The sequence below is a fragment of the Mustela putorius genome, unplaced genomic scaffold (assembly GCF_011764305.1).
Source record: "Mustela putorius furo isolate JIRA1106 unplaced genomic scaffold, ASM1176430v1.1 tig00000166_pilon_pilon_pilon, whole genome shotgun sequence".
Taxonomy (NCBI): domain Eukaryota; kingdom Metazoa; phylum Chordata; class Mammalia; order Carnivora; family Mustelidae; genus Mustela; species Mustela putorius.
Window position 1 is genome coordinate 6779719 of NW_025421301.1, and position 19447 is coordinate 6799165.

The 19447-nt window shown below is 37.2% G+C and overlaps 1 long non-coding RNA gene across 1 annotated transcript in view; it reads right to left on the minus strand.

The window, feature by feature from the left end:
• The window catches only part of LOC123390938, a 90876-nt gene that overhangs the window by 17970 nt on the left and 53459 nt on the right, over nt 1-19447 (minus strand). The window contains exons 2-3 of the long non-coding RNA XR_006605535.1: nt 9362-9460; nt 7827-7878 (exon numbers count right to left, since the gene is read on the minus strand). This is a non-coding gene — a long non-coding RNA (uncharacterized LOC123390938). The remainder of the gene's footprint in view (nt 1-7826; nt 7879-9361; nt 9461-19447) is intronic.

The window sequence follows — 19447 nt, forward strand, 5'->3', positions numbered from 1 at the left end:
TGCTTGAGTCCTTTTTCCCAAGAGTAACCACTTCTAACAGCCAATTTTTATACTTTATGTAACTAGAAAATGTTATATATACTCTTTCGTGTCTGGCTGCTTCTGTGATATGATCATGAGTATCAGCCACACTGTTATACGGAGTCACAGTGTGGTTATTCTCAGGATTGTGTCATATTTTGTTGTGTGAATATACCATAGTTTCTTTATTCATTATACTTTCAATGGGCACTTAGGTAGTTTCCAGTTTGGGGCTATTATCAATATGGTTCCTAGGAATATTCTCTAGCACTGTTGTTGGTGAACATATGGACATATTTTTGGTGACTGTAAGGTAGTTCATGTTCAAGTTTCACAGATACTGCCAGTTTCCCAACCAGCTACCTTTCCCACCAAGAGTACATTTTAATTCCTGCACTCATTTCTTTCACCAAAAGTTGTTATTTCCCTTCTAGATTATTTTATTCATTCTTGTTTATATCTACTTATATCTCATAGTAGGTTTGTTTATATTTCCCTGGAGATTAATGAGATTGAGTGCTTTTACACTTATTAATTGACCATTTGGATATTCCGTTTTTGAATATCTGTTCAAATTTTTACTCAATTTTCTATTAGGTTGGGTTGTTTTTTTTTTTTTTTGGTAATGATTTGTAGAAATTCTTCATGTATTGCTAGTGTCTTCTACTTGAAGCTTTCCTGTTCTTTCTCTTATCATTCCTTTTGATGGACACATTTTTTTAAAAAAAGCATTGTGTAAAAGGATTCCCCCATGAAGTTATTTAACACATCTATCATTTCACATATTCCCCACCTACCCCCTTTTTTGGTAAGAACATTGGAGTTCTACTCTTAGCAAATTTCAGCTATATGATATAGTCAATCAACTATAGTCTATCAAGTCTATCAACTATAATCACTATGTCATACATTAGATACTCAGACCTTACTATCTTATAGCTAAAAGTTTGTGCTTTTTAGCAACCTCTCCCATATTTTAATACATTCCAACTTATGAATTTTTATACTTATTTTTTTGTTCTGATTAATAACTTTTTGGCTAATTTGCAATAATGAAGATATTTGTTGCTTAATAGTTGGAAATCAGTACCAACAATAAAGGTATACAAAGGAAAAAATAAATTCAGTTTGGTTAATCAAATGCAATTCAGCAAATTACTGACTAATGAACATATAGAGAAGAATCTTTTAGCTTAATAATTAGTCATTTTAAACCATGTCAATTTTGGGGGGTGAAATAACATGCTTGTTTTTCCCTTTCTTACATATCTAATTTCTGAAATATTAGCTTACCTGCAATGACAGGCTTTATCCTTTCCTACATGCCACCAAAAGAAATAAAAAATGTAGCTTTTAAAAGATTGTAGAGGACACAACTTGTAAATGGGATTGTGTGAAAAATTTCAAGGTAGGAATTAAGAGACAAAGAGAAAAAGTAGACTGGTTTGTGACTAAAAGTTTGCAGTTGTACATATATATTGGAAAAAAGTCAATATAACACATTCCTCTGTTTTCATCTGTGGACATTGCTAGTAAATACTGAAGTTCAAGCAATTGCCTTTTGGTGTATAAGGGTTCCTTCTTTGCATGTAGAATGTTGTTGAACACCAGACTGAAACAACACTCTTCATCATTCTTCCCTGGCCCAATAAAGCTATTGTTTTGACATAAGAATAGACTTAACAGATTTGGTCAATTCTTTTTTTGCTTCTGGTGTTAGTCAATCAAAGCAGTCTGCAACAAGCATGTACTGTAACACCTACAGTTGATTTGGAAATATTAGCCACAAATCAAAAAATACTCAGGAGTAAGGATTTCTTTGAGTAAGGATTTGGGTTTAGATGAGAGATAAAAGTTTTTTTGTGATTTTTGTGAGAGCTCTTGGAAGCTAAAACATGCTTTGGAGTTTAGGGATTTTTTGAGGATAAGAATTGGTCATAAAATGTCTGAGGGTCCTATACAGGAAGAATGGAAGAAGACATATTCTTTGAGCTTCTTCTGGTCTTGGAAGCTCTTCATCTCTCCATCCATTAATCCCTTCCAGCTCCAACCATGTCGATGAAAATGGCATTTTTCAAAAGTGCCGGAATAAACAATCCTACAATATGTATGGAACCAGAAAAGACCCTGAATCACCAAGGAAATGCTGAAAAAGAAAAACAAACCTGGGGGCATCACATTGCCTGATTTCAAGCTATATCACAAAGCTGTGATTCACCAAGACAGCATAGTATTGGCACAAAAACAGACACATAGATCAATGGGACAGAATAGAGAGCCCAGATGTAGATGCTCCAATCTATGGTCAACTAATTTTTGACAAAGCAGGAAAAACTATCCAATGGAAAAAAGACAGTCATTTCAATAAATTGTGCTGGGAAAATTGGACAGCTATATGCAAAAGAATGAAACCCGACCATTTGCTTATACCATACACAAAGATAAACTCTAAATAGATGAAAGACCTCAACATGGGATAGGAATCCATCAAAATCCTAGAGGAGAAGATAGGCAGTAACCTTTTTGACAGCAGCCACAGCAACTTCTTCAAAACACTTCTCCAAAGGCAAGGGAAACAAAAGTGAAAATGAGCTTTTGGGACATCATCAAGATAAAAAGCTTCTGCACAGCAAAGGAAATAGTCAACAAAACAAAGAGACAACCCACGGAATGGGAGAAGATATTTGCAAATGGCGCTACAATAAAGGAATGGTATCCAAGATCTATAAAGGACTTCTTATACTCAACACCCAAAAACCAAATAATCAAGTCAAAAACTGGTTAGAAGGCATGAACAGACACTTCTTCAAAGAAGAGATACAAATGTCTAACAGACACATGAAAGAATGTTCAACATCATTAGACATCAGGAAAATTCAAATCAAAACCACACTGAGATATCACCTTACACCAGTTACAATGGCAAAAATTGAACAACAAGGAACAACAAATGTTGAAGCGGTTATGGAGAAAAGGGAACCCTCTTACACTGTTGGTGGGAATGCAAGTTGGTGCAGCCACTTTGGAAAACAGTGTGGAGATTCCTCAAGACATTAAAAATAGAGCTACCCTATGACCCAGCAATTGCACTGCTGGGTATTTATCCCAAAGATACAGATGTAGTGAAAAGAAGGGCCATATGCATCCCAATGTTCATAGCAGCAATGTTGTAGCAGCCAAATTGTGGAAGGAACAGAGATGTCCTTCAACAGATGAATGGATAAAGATGTGGTCCATATATACAACAGAATATTACTCAGCCATCAGAAAGGATGAATACCCAACATTTGCATCAACATGGTTGGAACTGGAGGAGATTATGCTAAGTGAAATAAGTCAAACAGAGACAATTATCATACAGATTCACTTATTTGTGGAACATAAGGAATAGCATGGAGGACATTAGGAGAAGGAAGGGGAAAATGAAGTGGGGGAAATCACAGGGGGAGAGGAACCATGAGAGACTATGGACTCTAGGAATCAGAGGGGAGGAGGCTGGGGAGATGAGTGAGCCCGGTGATGGGTATTAAGGAGGGCACAGATGGCATGGAACACTGGGTGTTATATGCAAACAATGAATCATGGAACACTACATCAAAAACTAATGATGTACGGTATGGTGACTAACATAACATAACAAAAACGTCATTAAAAAAAGATTTTTTAAATGAAATATTTTAACTACCCTGGTATGAATGGCACAGAAATCATCAACTACTTGGTTGCTTTCTCTCATTTTCATGGGAATAGATCAGGGGGAAGCAAATGCTTCTGGGGATAAATGCATCCTCTCTAGAACTTGGTTTCTGCCTCTTGGGACCATCCCCTCTTTCTCTGGATTATTTTAGTTGTTTTGTTTCATTTGCTGTCTGTTTTCAATCTATAATTAATGCCCCCAAAGATTTGGGAGGTTCAGTTTATGTTTATCTTGGAGGGTTAATCTGAATTGGTTTCTGTAAAAGAGGTTATTTATTTATTTCTTTATTTATTTTCCTAAGCCTTCAGGGCAAGAGGCAGAAGTTAAATGACTCCCTTCACAAGAAGAAATTAAGAATCAGAGTGGATACTGAAGGCACTAATATTTCTTTATCTGTTTTCATACTTCATCTTTCTGGAAGAGTCTTAAATGAGGCCAGATCCTGAGGGTTTCCCCACTTTAAATGTGCCTTTTAAAGATCCAAACTTGAGCTGTGCAATTCCTATTACCAGCTACCTTTCTAATCACTTCTCAATGTGATGTGTCATCAGAAGTCTATGAAATTAAAGCAGATCATTTTTAATTTCCTTATTGTGATATGTAGGTAATAATAAAGAAACACTAGGATCTGCATTTTTATGAAATTTGGGTTGTGCAAAGAATTAAGCAGTGGGTCACTGAAGGAGACCAAGCAGAATAGAAATTTCACTGTGATGTTGAGAAATAAAATAGAACAAAGTAATGAAAATGTAATGGTGCTTTAAAAAATGAGCTCTTGATTATTTTGTGAGGGAATTAATTCTAAATGAATCCTTGAAGACCTAGAGGTCTTCAGCACTTGCTTCCACTTCACAAAGATGAGCAAAAGGCCCCAGAACATGTTGGAGCAGAGAATATTTGAAAAGTGGAGGTAAGCACTGCTGAGTTATGATGTAACACATATTTGTAAGGGTCTCCTACAGCCTCCCCCAGTCCTCTCCATAGGAAACTGTCTCCTTTAAGCATGTGCTATTTCTTGATATCACTTGGGAGGTTGTGATATTGATCCATTCTTAAAACATGACACTGAGAAAATGGGCTGTCCACATCTGTCTCCAACTGAAAGGACATCCCTGGAGTAGCTGTTGGTGGTAAAGAATTTAGGTCCTAGCCATATAACATCCACAATACCTACTCTGTTTCCAAGAACCCCATCACCACCACTGAGCTTGGCTCCATTTTTTCATATGTGGGAAGATCTCTCCTTTGATCTAAGCACTCACATGTGAGTTTTACTGATGGTAAGGAGTTTGAGTCAAGACACAAGACAGGGATGGGTATGTGATGTCTATGAGAACACACACATGTGCTTTTAAGGACTTCAGCATGAAATAGATTGCTTTGGCTCTCCTACTAATTTGTTCGGTTTTTGAAGGCAGGAACATTTTTTTTAAATCCTCTATTCATCATCTTACTTAACATGGCACTTTGCATATTGAAGATGGTGAACACAGTGAATGGATCATGTTTCTATGAGTCGTATAGCAATGTTTACAAGTGGGGTTAAAGACCTTGTTTCTGGAGTCAGATAGCCTGGATAGATAGCTGGCTCTTCCATTTGACTGCTGTTTAACCTTATGCAAGTCACTGGACTTCCCTGTGTCTGGGTTTCCTTATCTGGAAAATGAAGATAATGTCACCTATTTCAGTGACTGTTGTGAGCATTAACTGAGTTAATATATGTAAAGTAAGACTATGCTTGACATGTGATCAGCGCTCAATAAGCATGAACTCTGTTTTATTATTATTAACTACAGTTTACAGGGGGCTCTTCCAGTGACTCATTTGGTTCTCCCAAGAATTCTGTGAAATGTAAAGGATATACAGGTCTACTTCATTTTGCAGTCGGAGAGATTAAATCTTACAAGTTACCAGTGGTAACTTGTGCATACCGGTGGTATGCACATAAATGCCACCTCCCAAACCAGTAGTCTCACCATCACCATGTCTTGCCTGTTATGTACACTCTATCATCCTATAGATAAGTTAAAAATGCATGAGTATTTACAAGAAAGAATCACAGAGAGGTAGGAGCATTGGCTCCTGAGGTTACACGGGGAGCCCACACTGATTTAATTTTTACCATGGTCATGTGTCTGATTAGAGAGGGGAAGCAGCGGAAATGGTGTGAAATATATAAGAGGCCACCCACATCTCTACAGATGGATAGACATGGCTCTCGTTCCCTCAGAGACGGAACTATTCACTATTTTCAGTGATGAAAACCGATTTGATCCTTAAAGGCATATCATTCTTGGGGAACTGGGCAGAAATAAGGCCATTATTCCTGTACTGTTTTTGTCCCTGAGGTTGTTTTACCAAAGTTTTTTTTTTTTTTTTTTAATTTCTGTCTCTGTCATATCCTCCTTTCTCTGTCCTATCCCTGACTTGGGGCTTTGCATATAGTGGGTGTTCATTAAATAACAGCTGAACAAATAAACAAGTGACTAAGCAGTATATGAATAGAAAAAGAATTAAAAAAATGTGAAATTAGAAATTCACTTTGTAATTTTACATAGTCCTTGGTTAAAAAAAAAAAAAGGTGGAAGAAAAACTAGGCATAATCACTGACATAAAACTTTGGAATTATCAGTGGATATAATGGATGTCTCCTATCCTACTTTACCATTAGGTTAACATAAAAACAATCTATTTAAAGGCCTAAATGTGAGATCTGAAACTATAAAAATCCTAGAAGAGAGCATAGGCAGTAATTTCTCTGACATAGGTCATTAACAACATTTTTCTAGATATGACTCCTAAGGCCAGGGAAATAAAAGCAAAAATAAACTATTAGGACTACAACAAAATAAAAAGCTTCTGCATAATGAAGGAAACAACAAAATTAAAGGGCAATTTACTGAATTGGAGAAGATATTTGTAAATGACACATCCAATGAAAAGTTAGTATCCAAAATATATAAAGAACTGATACAACTCAATAACCCCCCCCAAAAACATAGACCAATTTAAAAATGGGCAGAAGAGAGCTGTCTGGGTGACTCAGTCAGTTAAGCATCTGACTCTTGATTTTGGCTCATGTCATAATCTCAGAGTCATGAGACTGAGCCCCACTTTATGCTCCACGCTGTGTGTGAAGTCTGCTTGAGATTCTAACCCCCTCCCTCTCTCTCCACCTCTGCTCCTCTGCTCCTGTTTGTGCTCTCTCTCTAAAATAAAGTAAATAATAAAATAAAATCTTTTTAAAAATGGGCAGAAGACATGAACAGACATTTCTCCAGAGAAGACATATAGATGGGTAGTAGACACATGAAAAGATACTCAACATCACTCAACACCAGGGAAATGCAAATCAAAACTACAATGAGCTATCACCTCATACCTGTCAGAAAGGCTAAAATTAAAAAAAAAACACACACACACAAGAAACAACAGGTGTTGACAAGGATGTGGAGAAATAAGAACCCTCATGCACTGTTGGTAGGACTGGGAACTGGAGCAGCCACTGTGGAAAACAGTATAGAGTGTTCCTCAAAAAGTTAAAAACAGAACTACTCTACAATACAGTAATAGCACTTCTGTGTATTTACCCCCAAAACACAAACACAGACCTGTACCCCTGGGGATAAAAATATATGTTTATCAAAAAAAAAAACAAAAAAAAACAAAAACATGAATTCAAAGGAATACATGCCCATCTATGTTTATTGCAACATTATTTACAATAGCCAAGATATAGAAGCAGCCCAAGTGTCCACTGATTGATGAATGAATGATGAAAATATGGTGCATCTACAAAAGAAGATGGCACTCAGCCAATCAAGAAGAATGAAATCTTGCCATTTGCAATAACCTTGATGGAGCTAGAGTATATTATGTTATGTGAAATCAGTCAGTCAGAAAAAGACAAATACCATAAGATTTCACCCATATGTGGAATTTAAGAAACAAATAAGCAAAAGGGAAAAATGAGAGAGAGAGAGAAAGAGAGAGAAAGAAAAGAAACCAAGAATCAGACTCTTTACTATAGAGAAAAACTGATGACTCCAGAGGGGAGGTGGGTGGGGGATGGTTAAAACAGGTAACGGGAATTAAAAGGTACACTTACCATGATGAGCACTGAGTAATATATAGAATTACTGAATCACCACATTGCATATCTGAAATGAATAGAACACTATATGTTAAAGATAGTGGAATTAAAATAAAAATAGAAAAACCCATTTAGCTTTTTTAGAATAAAAAAAATTTAACCAATTTAATATATATTTTTAAAATTTTTATTCATTTTTTAAATTTCTTTTCAGTGTTCCAGAATTCATTGTTTATGCACCACACCCAATGCTCCATGCAATATGTGCCCTCCATAATATCCACCACCAGGCTCACCCAACCTCCCACCTCCCGCTCCTCCCAAACCCTCAGATTGTTTTTCAGAGTCCATAGTCTCTCATGGTTCACCTCCCCCTCCAATTTTCCCCAACTCCCTTCTCTCCATCTCCCCCTGTCCTCTGTTTTATTTTTTATGCTCCACAAATAAGCGAAACCATATGATAATCGACTCTCTCTGCTTGACTTATTTCACTCAGCATAATCTCAGCAAGCTGTACCACTCCCAGTAATCCTAGCCCCCTTCACCTACTTTACTTTCATTTTTTGTAGCACTTCCTACCTCCTACCACAAAATATAATCAACTTATTATGTTCATTGATTACCTGACTGCCCACCCCTTGAAACTGACCCCTCCTGAGAATTAGAATCTTTGTCTGCTATGTTCACTAATTTGTCTCAGGATCCTAGAACAGTTCTTGGCATGTATTGGTATTCAATAAGTACATTTTGAACAAACATTTAACAGCTCCCTTGTATATGCAAGGCAATGTGAATGATGTTGTATACATAGATAAATAATGAATGAAAGACCATTTCTATAAATATATATGGGTATATATATATGTATATATATATATTCATTGATACAAAAGGCTTAAACATTTATATATATATAATATATTAAATTTAAAATATTAAATAGGACACCTGGGTGGCTCAGTCAGTTCCCAGGCTTAGGTTATGATTCCAGGGTCTTGGGATCGAGTCCCACCTGGATCAGCTCCTTGCTCAGCAGGGAGTCTGCTTCTCCCTCTGCCTCTGCCACTCTCCCTGCTTGTGCTTGCTTTTTCTCTCTTTGACAAATAAATAAATAAAATCTTTAAAAAATAAATAAAATATTAAACACATATGATTTTGTTAAAGGGCTGTGCTCATCTCACCTCTGCAGGACTTCACCCAGCCTGACATATGCCTCTTCCTCCCCCCTCTTTCCCATGCTCTAGAACACAGCACACAAACCAGAAGTCTGAAAGTAGCATCTGGTGTGCACATGTTTACTGTTGGGTTTACTGGGGGCTTGAAAATTCTTTAAGCCAATTGCCAATATTTAGAAATCTAGAGAATTCTCATTAATACCCAGATTTCCGACTTCTCTTGAAAAGCCTTGGAGTATCTGTCAACACTGGGGTGGCATTCCCATATGGCCTTGCTAGGCTGGGGCTGAGCAGCAGCTGGCCTATCAGATAGTAGAAAAGGACTCTGCCCTCATGGTTACCAGCATCCCCAATGGGTTCACCTCACCTACTCACCTCCCTGCCCAGTGCTGGAGGGGCTGGGTTTACAGCCACTGCTTTGTTTGCTCCTCTGTTCCATCTCCTATGGTAGGAATTTGACAGCACTGTAAACTGCTAGAAAAACAGGAATACATAATCATGTTCAATTCAACTGATTAGTTAGTTACACACTCTTTTTTTTTTTTTAACATTCTTTTTATATGTAGGGTCTGGCTTGTATATAAAGGAGAATTGCCTTTATGAATTTTATTTTGTCTTCTGAATTTTACTCTTCTACCTTAATTATTACGTATAATAGCAAAACCCAAGGTGATTAAGGCTCCATTTCTTCTCCTACTTTGTACCCAGTCTTCTTCTCAGCCTATGAAATGTGTTTTGTTTTTAGCTTGATACATGGCTTCCTTCCAACTGGGAGGTGGCAGCTGAAATTGAGACAACGTGCACAATTCCTTCATTGCCCTCCAATACTGTGTGCTCATTAGCTACATGATATCAAAAATACTGTTGTCTTTGAGAAAAAAAAATGTGACATTAGGGAATAATGGCTCAGCATGTCATAAAACATATTTTTGATGATTTTCCTTCTTTGAAAGACAAGCCTGCCACTTGAACTTGCCCAGGATTATTTATTAGGCAACTATGCCTTTCCATTTTAAAAATAATCTCCTAGGGGTGCCTGGGTGGCTCAGTGGGTTAAAGCCTCTGCCTTCAGCTCAGGTCATGATCCCAGGGTCCGGGCATCTAGCCCCGAGTTGAGCTCTCTGCTCTGCGGGGAGCCTGTTTCCCGCCCCCCCCCTCCTGCCTCTCTGCCTACTTGTGATTTCTCTCGTTTCCCGCCCCCCCCCCCCGCCTGCCTCTCTGCCTACTTGTGATTTCTCTCTGTCAAATAAATAAAATTAAAAAAAAATAAAAAATAAAAAAATAAAAATAATCTCCTATATGTGTCACTTTGGGCAAAGTAGAACTGTAGGCTTCTCCACCTTGTTACTACAGAGGGGTTGTTGCCTGATATATGAAAGCAACAAGATGTAGCCCAGCACACTTGTTTAGATCAAATGAAAACACACATAAAAAAAAAGAAAGGCACTATGTTGCATAGGGGCTTAAGTGGGTACGAGAAGAATAAATGAAAGAAAATGGGATTGGGAGGGAGACAAACCATAAGTGACTCTTAATTTCACAAAACAAACTGAGGGTTGCTGGGGGGAGGGGGTTTGGGAGAAGGGGGTGGGATTATGGACATTGGGGAGGGTATGTGCTTTGGTGACTGCTGTGAAGTGTGTAAACCTGGTGATTCACAGACCTGTACCCCTGGGGATAAAAATATATGTTTATAAAAAATAAGAAATTATATATATAAAAAAAAAAAAAAGAAAGGCAGACATCTTGACATCAGTGGATTAAAGGATACTGCTCATCTTACCCTCTCCACCCTGAAAGGAGTACACATGATATAAATAAATTTCCTTTGGTTATTTCTCCATTCTTTTCTTTTTCCTTCTGACAAGGACGAATGGGCTATAATATGAGAGTTAATTCACAGCAAGGGGTACTGAGCCAACCATAGGAAAGGGTGGGCAGAAAAGTAAGTTTTCATTGTTTTGAAACATTGGTAAGTAAATTAATTAAAATCTTGTCACCCCCTACTGCAGTTTAAAAAACTCAGTGCTCAGTAAAGGGTAATTAGTTTTAAGCAAAAGAAGAAAACAAGTGGCTCAAAACAGCTGAACATGTAAATATGCAGTAAACCAGATGTTGAGTTGACTGAGGTGGAATGGTGGGAAGAGGAGCTCCTGGGACCAGGGTACTTCAAAGGTGGGGGAAACCATTCTAGGCTTGATTGCTGATGAAAGTGACCCAAATCCAGTGTCGACGATGCCTAGTGATTTTCGCACCCCGGGGGAGTTTGATCTTGATGGTGGATTGCTGTGCTTGAAATTTCCGGGGAATGCTTTTGGGCAGATGGGCACAGCAGCCAAGGGCTGAGGATCCAATTTAGAGTCCCGTAGGAAGGGAAACACTGGCAAGAGCTAGCTGACTATTGGGACCTCACTGAGGAGTTTCAGTGGAACAGCATTCCCAAGGTTGGATGGAGAACAAAAACCTATCAGAAAACTCAGGCAGTCCAACTGCCCAGTCCTGTGGATTGTGTAAACCCAGTGGGACTTGGGAAGGCTGTAACTCCATATACTCACAGGAGCCCAAGGCTCATCTTGGCTATCACATAACCACAGTAATGAGATGAGTTCCAGATCCCACCAGTTGGTGGGAACTGTGCCTACTGTTATATTACTAGTCTTGGCCTCAGAGGGGTCAGGAAAAGGCTGGATAGGACAGAGAAGCTAGGAGCTTATAGGCACCAACATTGTCAAGGACATTTGAAAACACACACACACACACACACACCCTGCCATCTAGAAGGAGATACAGGAATATCTTGAAGATACTGTGGGTTTATTGCCCATTCCTAGCATATGGTACAATTGCTCCTGTAATCCCAAGAGAGCAAGAAGGAATTAGAGAAATCAGTAACTTAGTGGACCATTTCAACAGATGGTGCTAGAATAAATGTCTAATTTTATGGAAAAACTCTATTGACACCACTCCATAAAATAATCAAAAATCAATTTGATAAGTATCATAGATTTAAATAAAAAGTTAAATTTTAAAAAAGTTTATAAAAACATGAGAATATTTTCACAAAACTGTGGTAGGTATAAATTTCTTAGGACAGAGAAGGCACAAATTATAAAGAAAAAAGAACATTTGAAGATCAAAATAGAAAACTTCTGAACGTCAAAAGACACCATTAAGAAAATGAAAAGGCAGTCCACAGATCCGAAAAACACATTTATGAAATGCATATTCAAGAATAATTAAATATAAAGAACTCTTACAAATCAATAAAAAAAGTCAAACAACTCATGAAAAATGGATGAAACTTAAACTTATACACTTTACAAAGTAAGATATACAAATGACCAATATGCAGAAGAATAGGTGCTCAACATTGTTTGTGTTTGGGGAAATGAATTTTAAAGCCACAATGAGATACCACAGATAACATTCTACACCAACTAGAATGACCAAAATTAAAAAGATTGACAACATTAAATGTTGGCCATAATATAAAGAATTGAGAACTATCATAGACTCCTGACAGAGCTGTAAAATGGAATAACAATTTCAGAAAACTGTTGGGAAATTTTTTATGAAGTTATACATACATATGCCTATCCTATGAGTCAGCAAATCCACTGCTACGTATTTACCAAAAAGAGATGAAAATATTTGCTCACAAAAAGACTTATACAAGGATGTCCAGAGTATTTTTATTCATAATACCCATATATCCTAAATGTTGATCAATTAGAAAAGGAATAAACAAATTGTGGTATATTTATGCAATGGAACATTAACAGGAATAAGTGGGAATGAGTACTGTTTGTGAAGATGTGGAGAACTAGAACACTTGTATGTTGTTGGTATGAATGTAGAATGGTGCAGCCTCTGTGGAAAGCAGTTTGGAAATTCCTCAAAAAGTTAAACATAGAATTACCTTAACAATTCCACATCTAGATATTTCCCAACAGAACTGAATATAGATACTTAAATACTTGTACATGAATGTTCATAGCAGCACTCTTCACAATAGCCAAAAGGTAGAAACAATGTCCATCAACCACTGAATGAATAAACAAAATGTGGTGTTTGCATACAAGGGAATTTAGTCAACCATAGAAGAAGGAAGTACTGATATATGCAACAATGCTGATGCATCTGGAAAACATTATGCTAGGAGAAATAAGGCAGACATGAAAAGTCATATACTATATTATTCCATTTATATGAAATGTTCAGAATAAGTAAATCCATACAGACAGAAGCAGACTGGTGATTGCCAGGGGATGGAAGAAGAAGAGAATAGGGTATAATGTTTAATGGATATGGAGCTTTCTTTTGAGGTAATAAAACTTATTTTGGAACTACATTGAGGTGGTGGTTGCATAACAACGAATGCAGTGACTGTCAGCAAATTGTATATTAAAAAGTAAAGGGAATGAATGACTTCTATATGCACTAACATGAATGGATCTCAAAAACATTATTTTGAGCATAAGCAATCATATACAAGAGTATGTGCCATATGATTTAAGTCACAACTTGTTGCTTATGGAATGTGGTGATTGGCTGGAAGGGAACATGAGAAAAATGTCCAACGTCATAGAAATATGTCAGACCAGGAATTTAAAACAGCTATGATTAATATGCTAATTTTATTTAATATGCTAATAATATGCTAAGGTCTCTAATGGACAGACTGCATGCCAGAACAGACAGGCAATGTAAGTAGAGAGATGCAAATTTTAAGCAAGAACCCCCTAATTTGCTAGAGATAAAAACAAAATAAAGCAAAATACTGTAATAGAAATGAAGAATGGTTTTGATGGGCTTAGTAGACTGGACAATAGATTAATAAAGTCCATAAAAACCAAAAAGCAAAGAGAATAAAAACTGAAAAAAAAAAAAAACTAGAACAGGATATCCAAGGATGATAGAACTACAAAAGGTATAACATACATGTAACGGCAATACCATCAGAAGAGACAAAAGAGCAAAAGAAATATTTCAAACAATAATGAGTAAAAATTCCCTAAGTTATTGTCAGACACCAAACCACAGATCTAAGAGAACACCAAGCAAGGATAAATGCCAAAAAACTACACATAGGCATCTCATTTTCAAACCATAGAAAATCAAGGATTAAGAACAAACCCTGAAAGAAGGTTTGGGGTGTTTTTGTGTGTGAATGTGTAGAGAGGTCAGCATTTTTGAAAAGCTTCCCAGATGATTGTTTGGTATAGCCAGGCTGAGAACTACAGGAATCAAAAACAGAGATCTCAGGATAGGAAGAAAGCATACGAATTCATCAATTTTCAAGATCTTATCTTGGCACATAAAACATCAAACTCTCTATCCTATCCTGGAGTGTAGTTCCAATCAGTTTTCTTTGTGACTCCATCAGCTATGGAAAGAAAGATGGCGGTTTCGTCTTTACCCTGGTGAGTCATGCAAACTTTTGCTTTGGGGAGAACAGAATTCCTTTAGGATTATGGGCTCCTTTCAGCATTTTGTGGTATTCCCACCCACTCCTTTTCAGTGAGGTCAGTAACTGGGAATACCCCCAAAGAGATTTCTCCATCATCCTTGATTTTACTGGCAATGGAACAGCCACTTAAAAAAAATAGGAGTGTGAGTAAGGAAAGGGAGGAGAAAGGAAAGATGGAGACTAAGTTACATTATCACCCTACCATTTGTCTACATGCAGGTTTGGCTTGTATATTCCTGATTTCCAGGTCAAAATGGTCTTTTAAGATTTTTATCTACAGGGCAGGGAAGCCTCAGAGCACTTTAGTGGGACAGTTTTGATGATGTGATGTTTCTTATTTCTTATTTACTTATTTATCTGACGGGGGGTGGGGGACACAAGCAGGGGGAGTGGGAGAGGGAGAAGCAGTTCCCCGCTGAGCAGGTGGCCTGACGTGGGCCTTGATCCCAGGACTCCGGGATCCTGACCTAAGTGGAAGGCAGAAACCCAACGACTGAGCCACCCAGTAAGGACTCACTTCACCTAGCAAGAAATGGTATTTTGGACAAACAAACAAGCATTAAATTGATATCATAGGTAAGGGAAAAACATATTTTTTCATTTTCAAACGTAGTATCTCTTCAACTCATACACAATCAGAAGTTAATCTTTGTGAACCATAGCCAGGAAACTTGCTGTGACCCGCCATCAGGGTTGATTTGGTTGCTAGTGGAGAAAAGGGAGACAATTATGTAACTGGTGAAATGGGAGGCTTCTTTTTGCATGTCTAGTCAGCAGCTGTAGTCTTACAGGATCTATCAGTTAACTTCCTTCTAACTTTCTAACTTCATCCATCTGTCTTCAGAACTATTGGAGGGAGGTCTATGTGAGTGAGTAGAGGTGGCATGGATTATCATCTCACATTGCTTGGATCTTTTTGGATCTAAAATAGGGCTTAGATATAAAATATGGCCCATCATTTAAAAGAAGCACTAGTATTGAGGATCTCCCTCGTATTCCGGAACTTATTTTCTCAGTCTGCAGACTATCTTGTTAGCATATATACCTGTTCCCATTTCTTCTCTTTAGCTGGAGAAATTGTCCCATTCTGGTTATACACTTCTTATTTTTTCCATGAAGTCTCCCTAGATCATTTTAGCCATCATAGCTTCTGCAGTCTTCCACAGCTTTTGCAAAACACACCACAAAATTTAAAACAAGTTCTGTTTATAGTGGTTATTACTACTTCATATACGTATGTCTTGTCCTTCTAACAAAACTTTAAGCTTCATTAAACTTTAAGGGAGTTAAAGAAAGGAATATTGTATACTTCTGAATCTCTTCCAGCATCTAGCATAACACTGAGCGTATTTTAGGTCAAGACTTTAGGTAATAATGAGCTGAGCTTGAGCTACAGAGATTTTGCATAATAAATGATCCTGGTTTGAGTGTGGTGTTTTCTGTTGGGATCTTGACTAAATCGAAATGATATATTTTAGGTCTAAAATGGGAGGTAGTCATTTTTAAAATGCTACGACTTTTTCTTTTGTGAAGCCAATAATCCTTTTGTAAAGTGGAGACTCACCCTCTAATTTATCATTTGTGTAATATCTATAATTTTTTAGTGTTTTACCATGACAATTCTACATAGAACTAAGAAAAAGTTACAAAATAGCTAAATCATGGAAAGGGATGAAATTTTGCAGACCGTTTTTTGATGCGATCTGAACACAGATCTAGATGTGTCTGGTTTAGGTGACAATGTAGGTGCTGTTAAGTCCTGAGTTTCCCTCCTTCATTTCATTTTTAACCCAGAACTTGTCTTTCTTCTTTCCTTGGCTCTTTCACTTCTACCCAAGGACAGGGTTGCAATTTGAGCTCTGAGGAGATATTATGGACATCAGACACTGAAGCCCCTTTTGGTTTGAATGAGTCTTTAAAGTTTCTACCCTCAGAGAATTAAAGTCAGTGGTGATCCAGGCACTCTCTGTTATATGACCTTATATGGTATTGCTCTGCATAATTCTTTAAATGATTCAAGTCCTCTGAAATTTGTTCCCTGAGTATTTCCCAACTCATCAAAACCTCAGAAAAGATTCTGGTTTGTAATGCTGAGTAACCATGTCTGCTTAATCCCTAAAATAATAGAAAAATGGGTACTGTATATGATTCAGCAATGTATGAAAATAGATGATTACAAATTGTTCCAATGGTTATAAGTATTAGATGATTACCATGACTTGCTTACAAAGTAGCTGGATTCTGTATTAGGTTTTCTTTTTCTTTAGATAGGAGCCCAATGTGGGCTTGAACTCTCAACCCTAAGATCAAGACCTGAGCTTAGATCAAGAGTCAGCTGCTTAACTGACTGAGACATCCAGGCACCCCAGCATTGGTGTTGGCTCTGTAGCTGAATCTGACAATGAGGTGAGCTCATGGAGTGGCAATTTTAATGTTGTATATGCTTACATTGTAGCTTCCCAAACTACATTTAAGGCTGCTGAGTTAGTACTTTTGTCCATTGCAGTCATCTTCTTACTAATTCATTTAATGGGAGGAGGCCAAAAACTAAACTGTCTCCAAAGGGACCAAGGCTACAGGTGAAGTCGACATTCCTTCATGGTGACTCAGACTGACTGAGCCAATGGCCAATGAAACTAATACTTGTTTTCGATTCAGGGATAGGGAAAGGACAAGGCAGAGATTTAGACATCAAGTCTCCTATCCTGAATATATAATCCAGTGATGTTTTCCAACACTGAGATCATCAGAGGTGAGAATACTGGACAGTGTTCCTGGTGTGGGGAACCTAAACATGTGTTTCCCTTACTCCAGCAGAAAGGAATATGGAGTCCTAGGAGAGGACATATTGCTGAAGATAGGGTAGTCCATTCCCATCTTTGAATGGCTCTGACTACTTGGAAATGTTCTTTTATATTTGGTATTTAGATTTATTGTATTTAAGCTTTCTCTCTGTATGTGTGTTTGAAAATTTTGTCCAGTTTATTTGAAAAACTTTGAAGACATACTGGTCTGTACTTCGTAAAATTGCACCTAAATTTAGCCAGTTGAACCTCTAGGGTGATGGAAACCTCTTGTGTATGATTTGGCAGTTTGGGAAAGTAGAAGGACTACGGCATTTGATTAATGGTCAAACACAGTATATTTTATTATGTAACAAACTTTACTTATTTTGCCCTACCTCAATTTACAAATGATGTTACATCATACAGTTCCAAATAGGTAAAATTAAAAGATAAAATATAAACAGAAAACAACCAAGGAGAAGGAAAATACAAATATGCCACCTATACAGAGTAACACAATTGTTGGGATAAGGCTTCCAGTCTTATTGTTGGTCAAAAAGGTGAACAAAACCAACAACCAACAAAAGTAAGACAGACTTTCAGCAGAAGCAAAGTTTTATTTAGCACTGAAATTAAAAGACACTAACTTGAAAGTCTCTAGAGTGAATGTTACATCATATGATAAACAATGACCTCAACAACAGCTTTAAAATAAACAGGAAATATTTTTTAATGATTACTTTTCAAAGCAACCCTTTGATGAAAGCTAGCACATTAATGTTAGTACTTGGTGGAATCAAGTCTGAAAGGAGCTAGATTTCACCAATATTTAATTATATAATCTTTTGGAGGTCCTACTTGATTTAAAATTAGCATTCAGGGCTCCTGAAATTACTTAATCTTTTTAACATCTTGAAAATAATCCATGTGTACTAATGCACAGGTAAATCGAATGATACTGAAATGTATGAGAAGTAAGTCTTCCTTACCATCTCCTCTCCAATTAATGATACTTTAGAAGTAGTCACATTGCTCTTCACTTTTTTTGGAATTGACCAATATAATTTTAAACTACACTTTAATTTCTTGATTTATGAAGTTAGAGTATACAGATATATTAATCCAGTGATTTATAAGTTGAGGAATTTAAAGAACTTTAACCAACTTCTATCTTTCCTTCTGTTTCCTAAATGTGTTATATTATTATTTTCAGTTTTTTTTTTCTGATAGTTGCCTTAAGGGCTAATTTTTTTTAAAGATTTTATTTATTTATTTGACAGAGAGAAATCACAAGTAGACAGAGAGGCAGGCAGAGAGAGATAGAGGGAAGCAGGCTTCCTGCTGAGCAGAGAGCCCAATGCGGGACTCGATCCCAGGACCCCGAGATCATGACCTGAGCCGAAGGCAGCGGCTTAACCCACTGAGCCACCCAGGCGCCCCTTTGATATATAAATTCTACACAGCATCTATTAACTCTACACAGAAATGAGAGTTTTAGCATACTTTACATCTACCTCATTCCCTTGCCCTGATTCTATTTACCATATTGTCTTTATATTATCAAGGTATATAATAGTTTCATTATGCTCTTTAATTATATTTGGCTTCAGTTTTTGTATATGGTTTCTAAATGTTGAGACTACTGAATGACATTTAAAAAATACATATACCTATAACCTATGTGTATAGTAATATTCCATAGTAATAGTATCACTATAGAAGCAAGTCATGTGCTTAAACCCACAGAAAAGGAAAAGTGAGTTTTTACACAAACAACTGCTGTCCCAGTTGAGTTCATTGAAGGAGATTATTGTAAGCATCAAGGTGAAGTGGATTTTCTTGCTATCTCTGGTCTTCTCTGAGTCACGCGTAGATGCTACTCTTTTCTCTTTTCCATTCTTCTGTCCTTATTGTTAAGTCAAAGGCTTTGTGGAAAGAGAAGACTCTCACTTCCACAGGCTCCCGGGACCTCGTTTGCTCACCCCGCATCTCCCGAAGTAGCTCTTGTTGCTGCTCTCAATTAAACGCTCCAAGCTCCTTGCCAAGCCCAGCTTCTCTCTTTCGGCCTTGCATCCCATCTCCTTTTGTCTGTGCAAGGACATGGCTCCGGTTATTCCCCCTTTCATTCCTGCTTCATCAAGTTTAAGTTCCTGCTCGCTACTGGATTTTCCATTAACCTTCAAAGACACTGTTATTTTTCATAAC